The following is a 16,449-nucleotide window of genomic DNA, read 5'->3' on the forward strand; positions in this document are numbered from 1 at the left end:
TACAGTCAAGTTGACAACCAGGATTAGCCACTACAATCCACCCCTTGCCAACTTGACATAAGTCATATCTCATGTCTAAATGAAACAATAACCAAGCCATGAATATGCCTAACATGATATAACTATTCTTTGTACAATTGCAAACACATTTGTAAACCGACAATTGGGCAATATCCCTTGGGAACATACTTTTAGTATCTCAACTTAAATACCAATTAATGTGAAAGATATTGGAACGGAGAACAAATAGCTATACAAATGTGTTCTTAACAAAATAAAACAGAAGCATTAATATTACTTTATAATCTTCATCTGCATCTGGTTGTGTGGCCTTAGCTGGTATTTTTAACTCCCTTCCTCTACTACCCATTCTGGATTTCCTCCACCCCCTGCAAGCAACTCAGCAGGTCTTGGCTCTTTTCCTAGAGGAGTGACCCATACCTCCATTCCCAGTGAGTCTGTTTCTTTTGTGATCTTGCTTGGATTAGGCTGTTGTAGTTCCCCATTGACTTTAATCACAGGACATAGTAATACTAAAAGAGACCTTTAGGGATGTCCTGCATTCCATAATCCTTCTTACTTCCATTGTGGAGAGCTAATCCAATTTCCCAATCGAAATCTGGATCTATCACCCCTCCTAACACTGTTATTCCTTTCTTAGCCTATTGGTTTAAGGGCATTCATTACAAGCCCAAACCAGGGGGAAGTGTGAGCTTTCAGTTCAATGGAATGTTTATTGTGGCTCCTGGTAGGAGCATTCTCCCCTCTGGGACCAAAACTTCTATGCCAGCAGAACCTAGGGTTGTGGGAACAGGAGGTAAAAATTTTCATAGAGGGTCACTAGGAATGATAGTGAGTGGAACTATTCCTTTTTCCACCCCTTCATTTCTGGACCCATGGATCCTGGCTATGGGAGAAACTGTACCATTTATAGGACATCAATTCAAAGTATATACTGCCTTCTGAAGAACTCTGCCCCAGCCCTTCATGCTGCTGCCACCTAATTGGTGCTTTAACTGCATCTTCAAAACACCATAACATCTTTCTATCAGGCCAGCTGCTTCAGAATGATGGGAAACATGGTAAGACCAGTGGATTCCATGATCATTGGCCTACTGTTGCACTTCTCTGACTGTGGAATGAGTTCCTTGGTCAGAAGCAATACAGTGTGGAATACCATGACGATGGATAAGACATTGCGTAAGTCTACAGATGGTGGTTTTGGCAGAAGGATTACATGCAGGAAAGACAAATCCATAATCAGATTAACTATCTACTCCAGTAAAAAACAAAACATTGTCCTTCCCATGGAGGAAGTGGTCCAATGTAGTCAACCTGTCACCAGGTTGCTGGCTGGTCACCTCTATGAATGGTGCTGTATCTGGGGCTCATTGTTGGTCTCTGCCGTTGGCAGATATGGCATTCAGCAGCAGCTGTAGCCAGGACAGCCTTAGTGAATGGAAGTCTGTGTTGTTCAGCCCAGGCATAAACCCCATCTTGGCCACCATGGCCACTTTGTTCATGGGCCCACTGAGCAATGACAGGGATGACTGGGGAAGGAGGCTGACTATCCACAGAATGGGTCATCTTATGCACTTGATTACTGACCTCATCACCTAAGTCCCCTTTTGGTGAGCATTTACATGGGACACAAATATCTTCACATCCTTTGCCCATTTGGAGAGATCTATCCACATACTTCTTCCCCAGATGCCTTTCTCACCAATTTTCCAATTGTAATCTTTCCAAGTCCCTGACCATCCAGCCAATCCATTGGCTACAGCCCATGAGTCAGTGGAAAAATCATACATCTTACCTTTTCTTCTTCCAAACAAACTATAATTCCAAGCATACTTCCCAAAATTCTGCCCATTGAGAAGATTTTCCTTCTCCTGTATCTTTCAGGGTTGTCCCAATATAAAGCTGCAGCTGTCTACTTCTGGGTGGTGCCTGCATGATGTGCAGAACCATCAGTAAACCAAGTCCTAGTCTTCTCTTCATCAGTCAGCCAATCATAGGGAACACCCCATGAGGCTATAGGTGCATGCTTGGCAGCAGATGGCATTGTAACAAGAGTAGAAACCATAGGCATTTGAGCAACTTCTTCATGTAACTTGCTTGTTCCTTCAGGACCTGTTGGGTCTTATCATGAATATGCCACTTCCATTTGATAATAGACTGCTGCTTTGCATGTCCTACTTTATGACTTGAAGGGTCTGATAACACCCAGCTCATGATGGGCAGTTCAGGTCTCATAGTTACTTGATGCCCTATTATCAGACATTCAGTTTCCACTAAGGCCCAAGAGCTGTTTTACAAAGGGAGATTGGTTGTCTGTAGATGATGGTAGAACTTTGCTCCAAAATCCCAAAGGTTATCTCCTGTGATTTACCTACAGGGGACTGCTAGAGGCTCCAAACAGCATCTCTATCTGCCACTGACACCTCAAGTACCACCAGGGTCCAAGTTGAGCATGTGGTCCAAGTGGTAAAGCAGACCGCACAACAGCCCAGACCTGGTGAAGAGTCTTCTTCTGTTCCAGAGCCCACCCAACCTAGCAGCTTTCTGAGTCACTTGGTAAATGGGCCTGAGCAATACACCCAAGTAAAAAATGTGGTGCCTCCAGAATCCAAATAGCCCCACTAAACGTTGTGCTTCTTTTTTGGTGGGAGGGGCCAGGTACAATAACTTATCTTTCACCTTAGAAGGAATTTATCTCTGCATGCTCTACACTGCTGAACTAAGAATTTCACTGATGTAGATGGTCCTTGAATTTTGGTTGCATATGTGGAGGCTGTCATGGAGGTAACCTCATCTCTGGAACCAGTGTAAACCACAGTCAGTCCAGGTTTGACAGACAGGCACATGGGGACAGCAGGGGTCTGCAGGGCATCTGTAGGTTTCACATGGGATGTTTGCAACAAAGCCGCAATATCATCCACCTTGAGGGCTGTGGGAATGGTTAACAGTCCCTTTCACCAGAGTCCCAGCAACTGTGCTCGATGTGCCCAATGTAGACCCAGTCACCAGTCTGGAAACAATGAGGGGTGTCTGTCGTTCCTGAAGCATAAGGCAGACAGTTTAGGCCAAATCTCTTATATTGACTGAAGGGCTTGGAGCCTCAAGAAGTGGTTCCTATCAGTGAGTTGGGATACCACCAGTGGACATCAAGGGAGTTGGGGAATCAAACAGGATCTCAAGAGGGGTCAGGTTAAAATGGTAGGAGGTGTTTCAGGCTTGGAACAGGGCCAGGGAAGGGGCACGACCCAGTCAACACCAGTCTCCAAGGTCAATTTAGTTACAGTTTATTGTAGAGTTCTGTTCATTCTCTACCTGCTCTGAGCTCTGGGGATGGTATGCACAATGGATCTTCCAATTAGTCCCCAATATCTTTGCCAATCCCTGACTTACCTTAGAAACAAAAACAAGACCGTTTTCCGATCCAATTACCTTGGGCACTCCGAACCTCGGGAAAATTTCTAATATCTTTATGGCTACCAAGGTAGCTGTTTCCTGCTTGGTGTGGAAAAAGTCTCAACCCATCCAGAGAAAGTATCTACAAACACTAGGAGGTATTTGTAACCATATTTTCCTGACTTAACTTCTGTGAAATCAACCTCCTAAGATACCCCAGGTCATTCTTCCCTGGGTCTCTTGCCCTGTTTGCTCTTGGCTGCATAAGCATTTACTTGCTGATATACTTTACTATTGCTGATATACTGTTCTACTGTCTTTCTGACTGCTTGGATGACCTTCTTATCCCCTAAATGAATGAGTCCATTTGTGCATTTGGCCAAGGGAGTATTTTGTTTGTTTTTTGGGGAGTATAGTTTTCCCCTCTTGAGTGAGCCATTGTCCTTCCTCCTCTAAGTAGCAGTTGGTGGGGTGGCTAGCAATTTGGGCCTTATCTTTGGATGTATATTCTAAGTGAGACCATCCCTTAGTCTAATCCCATTTCCCAGTGGGTGTCCCTTGCAGTCCCATAACCAGGATAGGCTCCTGTATAGTCGCTTCTGAAGATACTTGATCTGCCTGGTTATTACCCCAGGGCACTGAGTCTCTTCCCTTCTGATGTCCAGGGCAATGAATAATATATTTGCTGGCTTCATCAGGGCATCTAAGAGATCCAAGATTTCCTGCTTGTTTTTTATTTCTTTTCCCTCTAATGTGAGCAATTCTCTTTCTTGATAAACACATACTGTGGCAAAGGCATACCTGCTATCCAGGTAGATATTAATTTTCTTGTCAGCCCCAAGTTCCAAGGCTTTGGTGAAGGCAGTTAGCTCCGCTTTCTGCACCAATGTCCTATGGGTAGAGGTTCAGCCCAGGTGACATTTGTGCTGTCCATCACAGCAGCACCTGTTCATCTCTGACCATCATGAAGAAAACTGCTCCTGTCTGTAAACTAGGTAGACTTGGTTCCGGGCAGGGGTTGGTCATAGAGGTCTTTCCTCCACCCATGGGCTTCTGCCAGTATTTGACACTCATGCTGTGGTCCCTGCAGCAAGGTAGCTGGAGAATCTAGTCCATGTCAGCTGACCAGTGGTCCCATCCTCTGGGTCTCTCCATTCAAAAGTGAAATATTCTTGATCTTGAGGTGCCAAAGTCAAGCAGAAGAAAGCATCTTCCAAGTCTAAGACCAGGTACTAAATTCTGGAAGGTGGCAAAAAACTCAACAGAGTGTAGGGGTTAGACACAGTAGGGTGGATGTCAGTCACTCTACCACGGTTTATCTCTCTTAAGTCCTGGACTGGGTGATAATCGTTAGTGCCCAGCTTCTTAACTAGCAGGAGTGGTGTTCTGGGCTGAAAGGCACTAAGCAACACCCCAAGCTGGAGGAGTTGGGAGATGTGTGGCTTAATTCCTTCTTGTGCCTCCCCAGACATCTGGTACTGACGCACCGAGACAGTACCAGGATCAGCCTGTGTCTTAAGTTCCACATACACAGTCTAGAGACACACGTGACCAAGCCTGGACATTTCAGTCCAAGCAAGAGGAAACTTTTTCAGCCACTAAGCAATATACTCTGTCTTTTTGGTGACAATTTGTGTTTGTCCTCCAGACTAGTAGTAAGGACCTGGACAGGTTCTCTAGCTGGCCCCGTCAATTGAGGGCCCTCAGGAAGGAAGTGGATATGAGCCCCCATCTTGGAGAGCAAATCTCTCCTGAGCAAGATATAGGGGCAGGGATGACCATAAATGAATGGGATAACTGGCCCATGCCCAAGTCTACAATGCTTCGGGTAGTCAATGAATATTGTTTAGTCCTAGTGGCCCCTTGGACCCAAAACTTTACTGCTTTGGTCACCTGCAAATCAAGGGTCCCTACAGGTGGCCATCCTACTCTAAAGGTAGGCCATTCAGAGGAACAGAGAGCTGTGCCCTTCTTTACTATTACTAACAAGTTTTCTCCTCTTTTCATAACTTCCCTCCAGTGGTTCACTAGGATGTTTACCAGGATAGATTCAGTATGTTCCATGTCCAAAAATAATGTCAGTCCAATTCCAAGTCCAAGAACACAGAGAAAGATACACAAATACACAGACAGTTTGCCCCTGCCATGGCACAAAAACCAGGTAATCAGGCAACTTGGCCAGCTCCCACTGATATGGAGTCCAACAGTTGACTTGGCCAGCTTAAGCTGGTATCGACTCTAGTAGATTCCAAAAGGAAGGGAGTCCCCCTGACTTCCTCCCGGGAATCTGAAGCACATCAAGATTCCCAAAGGTCATGATGTTAAGGCACATCTGCCCACCACAAATTGACTGCACCAGACCAGAGACTCTCTAAACATTACAGATGCTCACAAGCAAGCCGAAAGCAAGTCAGACAACATGGATACAGACAACTGCAGTATCTGACATCAAGCTCAAGCTGTTCCTCCAACTACCATTCCTTATGACCTCATAGGGGATCTGGCTTCCTGGCCAATGTACCAAATGTAAGACTCAAAATGAGAACCCCACTCCCCAAGTGAGACATTCGTTACACACTCAAGAGGTTTATTTTCCAGCCCATCAGTGTCGACCTTCAATCATCCCCTCATGGTGAGTGACTAGAAGGAGACCCCAAATGGTTATAACAAGCAGTTTTATACTTTTTAAGGGTTCAGGTTACATCAGCAAGGTTACAGTTCAAACGTATTGGCTAAGCATATTGACCTTTGAATCTATTGGCTAGCAAGCATAGGCATATTATGACATGCATTCGAACTCTATCTGAGACCAGAGGGTCAGGTGACTATCATTCAGTACATTTGTGGTTTTTCAAGAATGTTCCTGCTCCTCCGGAGAACTGTGGGTGAAGAATGGAATTAGGCCTAGCCTTGACCAGAGGCAGGAAGCTGGAACCTGGCCTAGACTTGCCCTGAGGCGGGTGGGTGTAAGGCTGGCAAAAGCCCATAGGGTCCTTTACCTTCTTATAACTATTTTTGCCTTTTGGGTAGGCATTTGGTTCTTGGGTTGCTATTACTCTTACCTGACAAGTTGTGAACCATCAGAATGATACTTGGTTCTCAGTCTTTGAGTCACCCTGGATCTTAATATTCCAATTCTAACTTGTATTGGATCTAATTTTCTGATTGCAACTCTGGGTCCACACCATAAACTGTCCCAGATCAATGTAGTGGGTGGTTTAGGTGATAGGCTAGCAATTGGAGAATAGCAACTGACTCTGGAGGTCTATTAGCTAGGATATGATATCTGACTCCTGGGAAGAGGGGCAGAAGCAGAATTAGTGTACATTAGTGGTAGTTAGTGATTGTAATTGTTGGCATATGCTCATCCCAGGAAGAGGCACTATTAGAGGGTGTGGCTCTGTTGCAGTTGTGTGGCCTATTGGAGTATGTGTGTCACTATAGGCACGGGCTTTGTTCTACCTTCCTGAAAGTGATTCTTCCCCTAGCAGCCTTCAGATGAAGATGTAGAACTCAGCTCTGCCTGCATCATGTCTGCCTGGATGCTACCCTGATTGCACCTTGATGATGATGGACTGAACCTCTGAACCTGTAAAGCCAGCCCAATTAAATGTTGTCCTTAAGATTTGACTTAGTCATGGTGTCTTTTCACAGCAGTAAAACCCTAAGAGAGTGATGAATCCCAAGGGAATGGATATGGACTTCAAGGAGGGGTTGAGGTGGGCAGACACGGGGGGGGGATCTAAGGGGAATTTAGAGAGACGAGAATCAAAAAGAGAAAATAAGGCACAGGCAGCCTGTCAACTTTTGTTTTCCTATGCAGATCTGTCTATAAGACCTGGGATTTGAAGACATTAAAGGATAAGGCAGAATACAGTCTAATGCTGTAGACAACTTTATTTCAGTTTCAGTGCTTTTATACACAACTGTAAAACGAAAGCAATGATCCAAGCAAGATTGTTTGAATTCAGAAAAGCATAAATAAAAGCCAGCAAGCACATGTTAAATATCAACAGAACAACTCTTTCCAAAAACTCTTAGGACAGACCAATTTAAACACAATTGCCTGGCACCTATTATACACTACTACATCTAGGAAAGTCTGAAAGAAGGCCAAAGGCCATAACCATTTTCAGGGTACTCTGAAGACTCTGTATATCCTTCTACCAGACTGGGCTCTGTAGCTATCTTCCAACATCTAACATGAATGAATAAACATGCCTTAGAAATTGAATGCAAATACTTGACACAGGAGGCATGAAATCATATCCAAGAAAAATCCAGGGAGCAAAATCTGCTTAATGGGGTGGGAGGAACAGCCTCTGTCTTTGTCCCTGGAACCTCTCTAGCTTCTTCCACAGTTCCCCAAGGCATTCTATTGACCATGTTCCTTGACAGCAGCAGCCTACCTGTGTGTCAGCCATATTGGCCATGGATCAGTAGAAGAGAATGAAGAGCACAAAGGAATGAACATGGGCTGGGAGGAATGTCTGAGGAGGATGATGAAGGAAAAACTAGAGGAACCCTGGGTGTACTCCACATGTGACAGTAAGTGCCAATAGCATGGTGGTAGACTGGTGTCTGTTCTAGTTTGGATTATTCACTTTTATTCCTGTGAAGAGACACTATGACCAAGGCAACTCTTATAAAAAGAAAACATTTAATTGGGGGCTTGCCTACAGTTTCAGTGGCTTAGTCCATCATCATCATCATGGCAGGGAGCATGGGGATAGGTAGGTGTGGTACTGGAGCAATAGCTGAGAGTTACATCCAGATTCACAGGCAGAAAGGGAAAACTGAGCCTACCATGAACTTTTGAAACCTAAAGCTGAAAGAATAAAGATTTTAAACTATCCCCCACTGACCCTGCTGTGAGGACAAGTGCACCTCACAGCAAAGAATAACATAACATGTTTTCGGGATGTAGCCTATCTATAGCCACCACAAGCCATCTAGCTCAACAGTCCTGAGAAAACCCAGAATTAGGGTCAGCTTGCCCCAGAAGCAGGGTGGCCTAGAGTTGAACTGAGCCCAAGTTACAAACCAATGAAATTCCTTTGTGTAACTCTGTAACTGTTGCCAACTACCTATGTAATTTTCCCTATAAATACCTTCCCCTAATTGTGTTTGGAGTCGACTCCCCTGTCTCCTGTGTGAGTGAGATACGTGTCGTCCCCAGAGCTCTGGTTCCTCAAATACACCTCTTGTTTATTACATCAAGACCAGTTTCTTGGGGGTTGCGTCGTCTCGAGATTTGAGTGGGGGGTCTTCCCCACCCCGGTGGTCTTTCATTTGGGGGCTCGTCCGGGATCTTGCGACCACTCACAACTCCGAAGACCTTCTTGGAGGTAAGGGGGATCCCCAATTGTGTCTGAGTGTGCAGCCTCTGTCTGTGTCTGTCTCTGTTCTGGTTCTGATTAGAATCTGAAAAGCACTTTGGTTTCGCAGCCACTTTCTGGAGCTGTAAAGCTCAGAAGCTGTGGTCAACAGATGTGTCTGGAGGACCACAAGCTGCACCCTGAGGGACGCTTCAGGGCAATAGGAAAGCCAGGGACGCCTGGTGGTCTCCTATCGGGTGGAAGAGGATAGTGTGTTCCTCTTGGAAGAGAAACTTCGAAGACCTCTTCCATCTGAAACTGCTTCTGGCTGGTGCCTATGAATTAGGCACAGCAGTTGTTGTCTGGATATTGTGTCTCTTTGTGTTGTCTGTTGTTTGTCTGTTTAGTGTTTTTTGTGACAATAGGACAGACGGTAATGACTCCCCTTAAGCCTGATGTTAGATCATTGGACTGAAGTTAGGGACAGAGCACATAATATGTCAGTTGAAGTTAAGGGAAAGTGGCAGATTTTCTGCACCTCTGAGTGGCCGACTTTCGAATTTCGGTGTCGGCTGGCCCCCTGAGGGTTTTTCGACCTGACTGTGATTCTTGATGTTAAAGCTATTGTTTTTCAGGAAAAACTGTGAGCACATCCTGACCAGCAACCTTACATTTCAGTCAGGCAAAACCTGGTTCAAAATCTTCAGTACCCTCTGCTCCTCCTAAGATCTATCCTGAGATTGAGGAGCCTCCTGAATGGCCAGCTCCTCCCTCGTATCCCCCATTTCCTCACCAGCAGCCTCTAATCTCTGCTCCACAGGAAAAAGAAGCAGGGAGTGGGTGTCCGGCTACAGGTACCCGAAGCCGCAGGGCTCGGAGCCCCACAGAGCCTGACTCCACAGTAGCCATGCCTTTGCGCACTTATGGTGTACCCAACCTCCTGAATCTTCTGCCCCTCTGGAGGCAGACACTTCTGGTCGGGCCCCTGGACGCGAAGTTGGCAAGCACTCACCCCTGACTCCTCTACTGGCCCGATTCTTGTTTTTCTCTTGCAGTCTTATAGACCTCCCCCAGGTCCAGGCAAGGAGATGCAGCCCCTTCAGTATTGGCCTTTCTCCTCCTCTGATCTTTATAACTGGAAACTTAATCACGGAACTATTTGTTTTGTTCATCAAAGAGTTTTACTTGGTCCTCTTTGTGCTTAACTTAAATGTTAAAAATAATTTGCTTGAGAAAAATTGTTTTCTGCCAGGGAGTTTTATCTTTCTCTCTCTTAGCCTCCTCCCCAAGGAGAGATGCCCCTCCCTTTGCTCCCCTTGTCCAGTCTAGCTGCTGTTAGCAGTTGTGTATGAAGGACTCTAGGTTAGTGAGTGACCCTGTCTGAAGCAGGCATTAACAAGAACCTGAAAGCTTTACCTTAGATCCTGAAGAAAAATTCTCCCTGTTGCCTAAACATTCACAGCTTCTAAGGAAGGGACAGCGCAGAGTAGGGAAGTGTGGGGCTGAGGGTGGCAAACGTGCAGGCCTGCTAGCAAGCTACAGGCTGTGAGTGGGCGGCAGTGCAGCTTAGGCCAAGTCAGCGTAAGAGGAGTTTCAAGGTGATGAGGCCGGCCGGGATTGACGCTTTGACAGCAAAAAGATAGCATAGAGTTAGTGGTTGTTTTATGAGACTTTTGGCCCTGAAGAAAAAAATTCCAGTTGCTGCCTTCAGTGGCCATACCGTCAACACTTGCTCACAGAAGGAGAGCGTTCATTAAGAGAAGTTCTTTAAGGGAGCCTGCCCTATCCGCTGGCCCTATTCCAAAAGAAGAGTCTGTCTACATGGAGAGTGCCTTTGATCCTATCCCCTCAGCAGCCAGTTCCTGCCCCTGTGGTCAAAATGCCCCATGTTGGGGGGCAGGGAAGCCCCTAAAATAGTTTCAAAAAGAATCTACAACAAACTGTGAAGAACTTTGTTTTGCCAGTCAAAATTTAGAATTCAGGCTTTGGCTGTGGCTAAGGTCAGGATTAATGTTTTCTTTTCCATGGGCCTTTAACCCACTGAGACAGTTTGGTAAAGGGCTGCTACTGAGGTCCTGAAAGTCCCAGGTGAACCGGTTACAATTCTTTTGTCAGCCACTTGGCATCTAGCACCCAGGTCCTAACCATCTCTCCATCCTTTTGTTATTAGTTCTTACTGGAAGCCTAGTGAGGTTTGGAGGCTGGGTCTCTTGAGAGGCAAAGCCACCAAGCTGACACTGAAGAGAGATATTCCTTGAGGAAAAATCTAAGTCCAGAGAGACAGTAACAGATCAACTGCTCCTCTGCTCGCCTTTCTGTTTCACAGGCACAAAGCTTGTGCTTATTTTTACAACAGCCTTTTTGTCCCAAAGAGGCTTCCTAGTTTAGCTGTGTGACTAAATGCTATTTGTCCTCTTTAGTGGACCTCTATTCTCTAGATTATCTTCTTGTTTTCTCACCATTCCACTTGAGATGCTTGTTAGTAACTGTTACAGGTCTTCTTTACCACCGAGGAAAGACAGAATCCTACTAGAGGCCAAAAAAAAAAAAAAAAAAAAAGAAAAGAAAAAAGTTCCAGACATAGATGGAAGACCCTCACTCCTGACAGTTGACTTCAATACCCCTGAAGGTAGGGATTGCTCCAGGTCTATGGCCAGTCTCCAAGGGTGGGTCTCCGAGGAACTGGAAAATGCCCCACCAACCTGGCTAAGGTAAAAAAAAAAAGATATAAAGAAAAAGTTACAGAAATTTAAAGGGTTAAGCTAAGTTGCTGAGAGTTAGTGTAAGTTACAGAGAAAGTAAGGTAGAAGTGTGGTTCAGGGTCTGTGCATCTAGTAGCTGTAGAAGAAGATACAATAGATATAACAGAGAGACTGAGGGAAAAAAAGAGGAAAGAAGACAAAAAGAACAGGATGCTAGGGAAGAAAAGAGACAGAAGAAGAGGAAGTTAGAGATCTAAAGAGAGATAAAAGACAGGAGAGGAACATATACTGGTCACAGTAGGTAGGGAACCTAGGAAGACAGTACCTGACAACAGAAGAGAATTCCTGACTAAAGATCAGTGTGCCTAATGCAAAGAAAAAGGACACTGGGACAGGGACTGCACAAAAACAACAGGGACTGCAGGAAAAACAAGAGGGGCCTCTCCAGCAGCCCCAAAGGCAAGCCTCTCAGTCCTATAGTGCTGACTATGTGCAAAGATAGAAGGGAAGCCTGCCCAGTTTTTTTGTGAATATGGGGGCCCAACACTCTGTGCTCCTAAGCCCAAATGGGCTAGTGTCCAGCAAAAGACCTTGAGTACAGCAGACTACCAGCAACAAGCAATACTCATGGACTACCTGAAGAACGGTGGACCTTGGCATGGGCCGGGTATCCCACTTGTTCCTGGTGATTCCAGACTGCCCTATGAGTCTGAAGCCTACAACCCTGCTCCCAGACCCCGACCTAGAAACCTCCCTTCATGACTATAAGCAGGTGCTCACTGAAGCACAGGGGTGGCATAAAGATCTGACTGACCAGCCACCAGAGGGGGTAGATGCCATCTGGTTCATAGATAGGAGCAGCTTCTTAGAGAAGAAAAAAGATGGGCTGGGACAACAGTGGTAGATGAAAACAGAGTCATATGGGCTCAGGCCCTACCAGAAGACACCTCTACTCAGAGGGTAGAGCTCGCTCCCCTCACCAAAGCCCTTGAGCTGAGAAAGAGACTTAACATCTACATGGACAGCAGGTATGCCTTTGCTACAGCCCATCAGCAGAGGGGCCTGCTGACATCTGAGGACAAGAAACGAGAGATTCTGGCTCTGTTAAGGGCCTTCCATGACCCAGCCAGGCCGAGGAAGAGACTCTGGTACACCTCAATGGGAAAGGAGATCCTGTTACAAAAACAGGCAGAGGCCATACTAAAACAAATGCATCAATGGATTCACTTAGGGGTAAGCAAACTCATCCAGGCATTTTCAAAAACTAAATATTATGTCACAGGTCTCAAGTATCTTGTGGAACAGATAGTATACTGATGTATACCATGCCAAAAGGTTACTGTTTTCAGGAAAGTTGACTGTAGTAGGAGGCTCTGTGGGGAACGGCCTGGATCCTACTGAGAAGTGGACTTCACAGAGATAAAACCAGGAAAATATGGTTACAAACATCTCCTAGTGTTTATAGATACCTTTTCAGAAATAGGTAGAAGCTTTCCCCACCAAGCAAGAGATGGCCTCGATAGTCATCAAGAAGATACTGGAAGAAATCTTCCCCCTGTTTGGAGTGCCCAAGGTAATTGGGTCAGACAATGGCCCTGCTTTCGTTGTCAAGATAAGTCAGGGTGTGGCCAGGTATTTAGAGGTCAATTAAAAATTATATTACATCTACAGACCTCAAAGTTCAGGACAGGTAGAGAAAATAAATAAAATTCTAAAAGAGACCCTGACCAAATTGACCATGGAGACTGGCGCAGACTGGGTGACACTTCTTCTGTCTTGCTCTTTTCAGAGCAAGAAATGCCCTTCCAGATTCAGCCTTACCCATGCCCCCAAAGAGACTACAGAGTTCAGGACAGGTAAAAAAAAAATAAATAGAACTCTAAAAGAGACCTTGACAAAATTGGCATTAGAGACCGGCGGGGGAGACTGGACTGTCCTCCTTCCTTTTGCTGTTCCGAGTACGGAACACTCCTGACCCTTTTGGCCTAACACCTTATGAGATTATGTGTGGGAGCCCCCCCCTTCATTGAATTGGTCAGGGCCCCCTACCCTGAGGTTTTTCCTAAAACCCTGTTTGCTCATTTAAAGGCTTTAGAAACAGTCCAAAGTGGAATTTGGAGCCAAGTGAAGGACGCCTACAAGACAGGAAGTCCAAGCACCTCACCAGTTCCCAGCGGGAGACACAGTCCTGGTCCAGAGACACCAGGCTGAGAATTTAGAACCTCACTGGAAAGGACCCTATAGTTAACCACTCCCACTGCTGTTAAGGTAGATGGGATTGCTACATGGGTCCATGCCTCCCATTTGAAGACAGCACCAGATGTTCTCAGACATAAATAAAAGTTAGAAAAGACTGCTAATCCTCTTAAGCTTCATCTATGTTGTAAGCACTTATAATCCTCATATCTCCCAGAAACCGATTTGGCAAGTTTCCTCCCAAGCCGGGAAGGTAATATGGTCCATCTCCAAGGTGGCCCACTCTCACCCCTGACTTTTGTAAGTTGGTAGCTGGGCTGGACCCTTAGGACATTCCTGACACAGATCCTCAGAGTATGCCCTTAGAAGTCCCAAAGAGACTTTCACCTGGGGGCAAGTTCAGATGCGGAAGTCCAGAAACAAGGAGCCATTAGGGAGACTGAGGTTTTACGTTTGCCCCCGAGATGGCCGAGACCAGGCTACCATCTGATGCTGTGGGGGCTTAAAAAGTTTATACTGTTCTGCCTGGGGATGTGAGACTAATTTCCATGCTCCTAGGACCCTTAGTTATTCTCTTGTTACTTTTGACATTTGGACTCTGTATTTTCAATAAGTTAATAGCCTTTATTAGAAAAAGAGTTAGTCAGGCTGAGGATTTAGCTCAGCGGTAGAGCGCTTGCCTAGCAAGCGCAAGGCCCTGGGTTCGGTCCCCAGCACTGGGGGTTGGGGGGTGAAGCACTAAAAAAAAAAAAAAAGAAAGAAGGAAAGAAAAAGAGTTAGTACAGTACAGATTTTAATGCTTCGCCAACAATATCATGCCTCAGAAGACCTTAGGGGGAAAAAAATTAAAAAAAGAAGGCCCTGAGTTCTAAGATTAGAACTAGTCACAAGCAGAAGTGGGAAATAAAAGAATAAAGATTTTAAACTATCCCCCACTGACCCTGCTGTGAGGACAAGTGCACCTCACAGCAAAGAATAACATAAAATGTTTTGGGGATGTAGTCTGGCTATAGCCATCACAAACCATCTGGCCTCGATAAGGCCTGACTCAACAGTCCTGAGAAAAACAAGAACTAGGGTCAGCTTGCCCCAGAAGCAGGGTGGTTTAGAGTTGAACTGAGCCCAAGTTGCAAACCAATGAAATTCCTTTGTGTAACTGTTGCCAACCACCTATGTAATTTCCCTATAAATACCTGCCCCTAATTGGGCTCGGAGTCGACTCCTCTGTCTCCTGTGTGAGATATGTGTCGTCCCCAGAGCTCTGGTTCCTCAAATACACCTCTTGTTTATTACATCAAGACCAGTTTCTCATGAGTTCTTGGGGGTTGCGTCGTCTTGAGATTTGAGTGGGGGTCTTCCCCACCACGGTGGTCTTCCAAAGCCACCCCCAGTGACACACTTCCTCCCTCAAGGCCACACCTACTCCAGCAAGTCCTCATAATCCTATCAAAGATTCTACTCCCTGGTGACTATGCATTTAAATATATGAGTCCATGAGGGACATTCTTATTTAAACCACCCCAGCTAGAAAAAAACATAAATATTTTTATTTGCATTTCTCTGATGGATGCAGATTGTTTTAATAATTTCCTTTCTGCTCCTGTGAAAAAACACTGACCAAAAGCAGCTTGGATGAAGAAAGTATTTTTTTATTTAGTTTACAGATTAAAGCCTATCTTTTTTTTGGGGGGGGGACTGAACCCAGGGCCTTGCGCTTCCTAGGCAAGCGCTCTACCACTGAGCTAAATCCCCAACCCCTAAAGCCTATCTTTGAGATAAGCCAAGGCAAAAACTCAAGTTATTCTTTTTGAAAATACAGTAATTTCACATCATCATTCATTGATTCAACACATATTTATGGAATATTGGCTATGATATAGATCAGTGGTTCTTAACCTTCCTAATGCTACAACCCTTTATGCTGTGGTAACCACAACCATAAAATTACTTTTGTTTCTACTTCATAACTGTAATTTTGTTACTGTTATGAATTATAATATAAATATGTGATATGCAGGATATCTGATGTATGACCCCTGAAAGAGTTATGACCCACAGGTTGAGAAGTAGTGCTCTAGATCCTTTTCAAGAGACTAAGATGTAACTGAATGGGACACAGTGTTGTATTCAAGATGATAATTTTTTGGAGTAAAACTGAAAGTAATAAACTGGACTAAAGAGATAGCTCAGACAGTAAAGTGCTTGCAGTCTCCAGCATCCACAGAAAAGACTGGGCATTGCAACTTGCACCTGTAGTCACAGGACTGGGGATGTGAAGACAGGAGGACCACTGGAGTGTGCTGAGCAAATTGGTGAGCTCTAGATTCATTGAGCGATCCTATCTCAAAACTGAAGGAGACACCCTAATGACTTCTGGCCTCTACAACCATGCACTTGTATACACATGTGCTACACACATTTAAATTCTCTCTCTCTCTCTCTCTCTCTCTCTCTCTCTCTCTCTCTCTCTCTCTCTAATAAAAAAATTCAATAATATCCTACAGTAAAAAAAAACCCATTCATGGGTTTAAAAAATGTTTTTGAACAAGTGATGTTTAATTCAAGACAGGAAAGACATCAACTTTGAAAAGTTATGAAAAGCTCTGTAAGAAATAATTTTAGTGCAAAAGCTTTCAAACCCAAAACAAACTTGTTACCTTGAAGAATGCACAGAGACCATTAGTATGGCTGTCATACATACTCAAAAGAAAGAAAATCTCCCAGAGCAGCACTTTACTACTTTTCATCATTGTGTTTTCCCGACTAAAAATACATTTTTTAAACTGGCATAGTGGTACACAATTGAAATCCTAGCTCCT

This window comes from Rattus norvegicus, chromosome X, assembly GCF_021556685.1.
Source record: "Rattus norvegicus strain SHRSP/BbbUtx chromosome X, alternate assembly SHRSP_T2T, whole genome shotgun sequence".
NCBI classification, from domain to species: Eukaryota; Metazoa; Chordata; class Mammalia; order Rodentia; family Muridae; genus Rattus; species Rattus norvegicus.